Here is a 7750-nt window from a genome sequence, read left to right on the forward strand (position 1 = left end):
AATTTGATAGATCAAGAGTACAAAATTCCAAATTTTGAGAGAACTTCACGTACTTTGAATTGTTTTATGAGAGCATATTATTGTAATCTCTTGAGAGGTGCTAACAGTGTTATAAGTGTATGCTTATGTCTGAGATTAGGGGTAATCGGTTTTAAGGGAGGTAGGTTCCATACGTAGAACCTGGAACCGACTCTGTTTGCCCTGGAACTTGCTTTAGAACCTACCCTGTTTTTCCAGTCCAGTTCTAGGGTTTACTTGAAAACCTGTTTTTCTTTTGCTCTTATATGAGTAGCAATATAATGATTTAAAGTACAAGATGAATTATAATAATCAGTATCCGCCAAAAGCAACAATCCTTTTGATGAGCAATTGAAATTGCTACCCACAAAAAACAACAATCCAAAATATAGTAATAGTATATTGTTAACACTAGCTAAAAATCGATTCCAAATTCGGTCCGGTTCTCGAGTGGGTCTTCACTTAGAATCGGGAACCGGACCGGTTCCAACCAATTTCCAAAAAATGGAAACGGTACCCGGACCGGTTCAATCAAGAATCGGTTCCCGGACTAGCTTTTCGAGTGGTCCGATCCAGTTTCTGCGTAAACCCGGTTTGGTTGCATACCCCTATTAGAGATAACGAGACCTATCAGCTTGAATATTAGCAGCACCTACTTTTTGGAGAAGAGCTTGAATATTAGCAAGTAGATACAACTATAACTTCTCATCGATTATGGTGGAATCCAACCAGTAGGCGGTTAGCAAAGAAGAGTGGACGTAAGCTTACATTAAGCTGAAATACTATAAAGCTCTGTGTGCAAAGTCTTTTATCTCTCAACTCATACTTACTTATTGCTTGATAAAAACATTGCACTCGATAACTTGAATATTAGCATAATCTAATCATATTCATAGTCTGTTTTACATACACTTGATCATATTCATCTTGACATCTTTAAATTCCACATTATTTGTCAAGATCTCGTGAAATCACCTACTCACCCCCTCTAGATGATATTGTTAGCCTACTTCAGTCCTTTGCACTGGTAATGGTACATTTCTGTTGGAAGCATCTTCAGGAAGAACCTCAGCAATCCGAGAAGGATCCTTGCCATCACCAACTTCAGTTTCATGTCTTCCTGGTTTCATCTCAGACAACTCTGATGTTTGTCACTGGGGAAGAATAATGTCTTTATGTTATATTTTGTCGGTCCGCCCATGATGTATGTGTCCAAGGGACACTATTTTCTTTAATAAGAAATGTGTCTGAGAGACCTTTTGAAGAGGTGCGAGAGGAGTTTCTTAAGGGAAGTTAAGGTAATTTCCTCAAATGAACATCAAACAAGAGATAATTAGAACTCTCTCTCTCTCTCTCGACGCATAAGGATTCCATATCTACTTTAAGAAGACAATCGGCATTAACGCTGTGGAACAAGAATACTTTCCCTGTGATTGTATTTGGACCAACGTGAAGTAGATTCGTTCATCGTTTGCTGGTGATTCAACGTACGATCCTGGAAATTTTGTTCGTAGTGCATCGAACAGGTTAGTTGATTCTCCCAACACTCGCATCCTAACATTGGTATCATAGTCTCGGTTATGATATCTGCCTTGATTTTCCATCGAATTTTTTCGCTTGCTGTTTGATATGGAGATCATGATGATGACCTTTATACTGTTTGCATGTTCATTGCTCGGGAATTGCAAGATGAATCGTCGAACATGAATTGAACAAAGAACGGGTTTAAAGGTTACGGCCGACCGTTCTGTTCGGACGATTTTCGAAAAACCTTTTACCGTGAAAATAATTTTTTTATTATATATAATTGAAGAACTCGTCAAGACGAGCAGAACGGTGGGTCGAACGTCGCCGGAAGACACCGGACACGCCCACACGTGCGGCCAGAAGCCGCGGCGTGTAGGAGCCATGCGCGCGTCGCCAATCGACGTGTGATGACGTCATCAAAACTGTCGGTAACCGACATGCTGACGTCATTGATGACGTCATCTCGCGGGCGATCCCACCTCTGGCGACCCGACCCGACCCGACCCGACTGGCGACCCGACCCGATGACCCGACCCATGACCGGTCAACGGTCGAACCGGTCGGACCGGTCGGATTGGCTCAGAAGCCCGAATTGGGCAGGCGCGTGTGCCACACGTGCCGCGCGTGTGCCACACGCGCCGTGCACGTGCCACACGCGCCGCGCACTTAGGCGGCGCGTGTAGGAGCGTGGAAGCTCCGATTGGAGCGTGGTTGGTACAGTTGTGTTCGTATTCAAATTTTCTACATTGTGGTATAGTTATTTTACATGTTTGAAGCTTTTAAAGGTATGAAAATGCATACATAACCCTAAATACGTGTATTTTTGGGGTATTATTGCATTTTACTTGTATTTCCCTATGGTTTTGGAAATACAGAAGCTGGCTTACATGTAAATGACTACATAAAGATTATGTAGAGCTTAGTTTGATGATAGTAGGTGTATGGTCTAGCATGCTTGCAATTCCTTAGTTCTGAACATACTCGAACAATGGCTGGAGATTCTTATTTTTTCATTACGTCATGAATTCCGCTGTTGATTATATTTGTTGCATGAATATTCTATTTGTTGATTTACATCATGCCATGCTATATGATTGCTAGAAAGGATGTGATCATTGTTTTAAATATTTTTTGTGAATTATCTTTTCTAGTGGGAGTTTGTAGGTTGGTAGAATTAGAAGAAATTCTCACCTAGAACTTAAAATTTGCACAAATTAAACAAGTTAATGATAGTAGAACAATCGTACGCCGAAACTGATTGGGAACATCGTGAACTTTTGTGTTTGGTGTCTTTTGTTGAATTATCATTAATTTAGTTTGTCTTTGCTGCAAATTAAAATATGCGTGTTTATATGGAAAATGTGCTAGTATTGATTCTACGTTTATTATGTCAATGTGTAGTAGATAGTGATTATGGCTTCGGCATCCAATACCATTATGGCTGACCTCAATATGGGTGAAAAGCTGAACGGTGACAATTATAATATTTGGCACCGAAAAGTTCAATATATCCTCGAGGAGCAAGAGGTTTTGGAAACCCTCAACCACACCATGGATGAACATGAGCATGGAACTTCTGCTCAACACAAAAGAGATCAAGAAGCTTTTCAAGCTTGGAAAAAGAAAAATAGCATTGCTCGCATCACGTTGCTGAGTCGTATGTAAGATGATTTCATGTGTGAGTTTGAAAGTTATGACAAAGCTCAAGCAATGTGGGTTGCCTTGAAAGATAAGTTTGGGGGTACGTCTGCCACTAAGTTGAGGAGGCTCACTATTAAATTTGACACATACCGGAAGCGCTCAAATCTATCGATGAGGCAACATCTTCGGGAGATGTCAAACATGATACGTGAGTTAAAGTCGGCAGGTCATACCTTAACTGATGAACAGCAAGTTCAGGCTGTTATAATGTCTCTTCCTGACAGCTGGGAACATATGAAAATCAATATGACGCACAATGACAATATCGTCACTTTTGACGATATTGCGCGTCATTTGGAATTAGAATATGAGTGCCTAGAGGCTACAAAATCCTCTACCCATGCTTATGTTGCTGAATCAAGTTCGGGCAAAGCTTCGGGCTTTAAGCGCAAAAGGAACCATAAATTCAACAACAAAGGAAAAGAGACTGATCAGGCACCCAAGAGAGCCAAGACTTTCCGACGCAAGAAGCGTGGCGGGAAGAAGGACAAGACCAAGATGATGTGCTACAATTGTGGTAAACTGGGCCACTTCGCTCGTGAATGCATTGAGCCGAAAAATGTACCACATTACTCCATTACTTTGAGTAATGCTTTTGTTTCTAGCACTGTTATGCTTGCTGAATCTCATCCAATGTGGACTGTAGACTCAGGAGCAACAGACCACGTAGCTAGAGACCGAGGAGCATTTGTCGAGTATCGTCGGATAAAGCCTGGAAGAAGATGGATATATGTTGAAAATAACTCAAGAGTTGAAGTGAAGGGTATCGACACATGTAAATTAACCTTTCGTGGTGGTCGAAACCTATTCCTACATGATGTCCTCTATGCTCCAGATATTCGGCGAAATTTGGTCTCTGTAGTTGTTCTTCTTGGCTTAGGTTATGTATTTAATTTTCATGGTGATTGTGTTGACATTTTGTTTAGAACGGTTTATTACGGTTCTGGTTATGTATTGAATGGTTTTATGGTGTTAGACATTGACTATGTTTTGTACAAAGTTAATGTTGATGGTTGTTTTTCTTTAATTGCATCTTCTAGTAATGTGGAGATTGATGCAAATACTTGGCATGCTAGACAGGGTCACATTGGGTTACAAAGAATGAAACGATTAGCAAGAGAAGGCTTTTTGGGGTCACTCGCTAATGTTGAACTACCCGTATGTGAACATTGTCTAGCGGGAAAAATAACTAGAAAACCATTTAGTAAAAGAACCAGAGCTGAACTTCCATTGCAACTTATACATTCTGACATTTGTGGTCCTTTAAATGTGAGGGCAAGGCATGGAGCCTCATATTTCATCACTTTTATAGATGACTTCATGCGTTTCGGTTATGTTTTTCTGATCTCCTATAAGTTCGAAGCATTGGATTGCTTTAGGCGGTTTATAGCTTTGATAGAGAATCAGTTGAACAAAACAATAAAGGCATTGAGAACCGATCGCGGACGTGAGTATCTATCTAAGCAATTCAAGGCTCTTTGTGATGAAAAGGGAATTGTAAGACAATTGACTATTCCTGGTACTCCGCAACAAAATGGGGTTGCAGAAAGAAGGAATAGAACCCTATTGAAAATGGTTAGGTCTATGATGGTGCATGCAAATCTACTTGTCTCATATTGGGGAGATGCGTTATTGACTGCTGCCTATATATTTAATCGTGTGCCCTCTAAGTCAGTTGCTTCCATCTCTTATGAATTGTGGACCGGTAGAAAACCAGACTTAAGCAATCTACGACCTTGGGGGTGTGCATCATATGTTCATGATTCTTCTCATAAATATGGCAAATTAGGCCCTAGAGGGAAGAAGTGTATCTTTATTAGATACTCTGAATACTCCAAAGGGTACGTGTTCATAGGTGAACAAGCTGATGGAAGTGTGACTGAAATGGAGTCACGAGATGTCACGTTCTTGGATAACGATTTTCCTAGTAGAGGTGAGATCGATAAGGACTTCCAATTACATGAGATGGAAGATCCCGATAACACACCCACTAATGTTATTGAGGGAAATACAAATTTACCTCAACATACAAGACCTAGTGAGAGTGTAGAGTCGCCTGGCGAACTGAATTCTCAAGAAGTTCAGTTGCGTAAAAGTAATTATAAAAGTATTCCCCGTCGTCGATTTGAGATTGAAGAGGAAGCATTTATGATTGCTCCACAAGACGATGCGAAGCCTAAAACAATTCAAGAGGCTCTCTCATCTCCTGATAAGGAAGAATGGAGAAAAGCTTTGGAAGACGAAATTGAGTCTATGAGAACAAACCACGTCTGGGACTTGGTTGATCTACCACCCGATCGTAAGGCTATTGGAAACAAATGGATTTTCAAGATTAAGCGAAGGGCGGATGGATCCATTGAAAAGTATAAGGCTGGCCTTGTGGCGAAAGGCTATACTCAACAAAAGGATATAGACTATGAGGAAACTTTTTCACCAGTTGTAAGGTTTGCCTCCATATGCCTTATCCTAGCCATTGTTGCACATTTGGACTTAGAATTACATCAAATGGATGTAAAGACAGCATTTCTTAATGGAGAACTAGATGAAGAAATCTATATAAAGCAACCGATAGGTTTCATTGCTGAAGGTCAAGAGCGTAAAGTTTGCAAACTTCATCGCTCAATTTATGGCCTTAAGCAATCGTCTAGACAGTGGTATTTTCGCTTTCATTGAGCCATAACTTCTTTTGGGTTCACGATGATCGAAGAGGATCACTGTGTGTATATCAAACGGTGCGAGGATAAATTTATGATTTTATCTCTTTATGTTGACGATATTCTGTTGGCTGGGAATGACAAGGGTTTGGTTATAACCATAAAAGAATGGTTGTCCTCTAATTTTGAAATGAAGGACATGGGAGAAGCTGCATATATATTGGGAGTTAAGATTGAAAGAGATCGATCAAAGAAACTCATTGCTATGTCACAAGAGTCTTATATAATGAAGATTCTTGAACGCTTCAATATGCAGCACTGTAATCCCATTGATACCCCTGTCATGCAAGGCGAAGGCCTGAGTACTAAGATGTGTCCTAAGACTCCTGAAGAAAAGAAAGAAATGGTAACCGTTCCTTACGCTAGTGCTGTCGGAATTTTGATGTATGCTATGATGTGTACTCGACCCGACATATGTCATGCCGTGGGGTTAGTGAGCCGATATCAATCAAATCCTGGTCAAGCACACTGGAAAGCAGTTAACAGGATCCTGAGATACTTGAAAGGCACTATGGACTATCGACTTTGCTATCAAGGGAGTGATCTACGCTTATTAGGATACTCTGATACTGATTTGGGAGGAGACCTAGATGAGCGTAAATCGACGTCTGGATATGCGTTCTTGCTTAATGATGGGGCAATTTCTTGGAATAGTAAGAAACAGACATGCATAGCTTTATCTACGATGGAGGCAGAATTTATTGCATGTTCTGCTGCAGTGCAAGAAGCAGTATGGCTAAAACATTTCTTGGAAAATTTAGCCATTGTCACTGATGTCCCAAGACCAGTGACAGTATATTGCGATAGTCAAGCAGCCATTACTTATGTGAAAGATCCCAAGTATCATGGTAGGACGAAGCACATTGACATAAAGAATAACTTCATCAGAGATATAATAGCGTAGAAAGAAGTAGTCCTACAATATATTTCAACCAACAGGATGGTTGCTGATCCATTTACGAAGGCTGTTCCTAGAGATGTGTTCTTGACCCACAGGATGTCTCTAAGACTATGTAGAATGTGATTGTGATATGTAATATTGTTGAGGATCACTGGATTATGTGTGAATAAGTATTGTACTTGTTTGTTAATAAATTGATGTTTTATCAGTTAGTACAATGTTATGAGACTAGCACAAACACACATATATTGTTGAAAGGTATGTCACCAGGCAATGATTGGCTCACTCACACGAGCAATCATCTCAAACGCTATAGTAAGCGGGTTGAGATGAGACGATATATACTATAAATGCCGGAAGAGCATTTTAGTACATAAAATGATTTAATGTCGCCTTGATTGGAATCAAGATGAGGTCTATTATTCGTATGTGATAAGACCGAACATGATAGTCCCATAATCATGTATGCCTGAAGGTAGCCGAATGCGAGTACTAAATTGAGCGCTGTGGAAAGCGAGCTGATATAGCACTCGGGCTAAACATGAGTACGTGAGAAGCATGTGACTATGTTTAGGCTAAGATTCGTATAGTGGATATGATTAATAAATGACATACGCTCTTATAGAAAGAGAAATTCACTATAGCATGTAATTCATACTACATGTGCTTTATTTGACCAATAAGGGAGATAAGTACAATTATCCCTATTTGTTTATCGTGTGAGTCCTTAAAGTAATTTATAATTTACCTTTGTGCCCTATGTTACTTCTGACTATGTTCTCGAAGTAGAAGATCAATGTTGCTACTTTAGCATGTTACTAGCGGTCATGAATAGATATGGCTTTATGGGACGTGTCTAGGAAAGCAGTTGTTTTGAAATGGAGAGAGA

Source organism: Syzygium oleosum, unplaced genomic scaffold (assembly GCF_021117445.2).
Source record: "Syzygium oleosum isolate NSW1041296 unplaced genomic scaffold, Sole_v2.1 Sole_v2.01, whole genome shotgun sequence".
NCBI lineage: Eukaryota > Viridiplantae > Streptophyta > Magnoliopsida > Myrtales > Myrtaceae > Syzygium > Syzygium oleosum.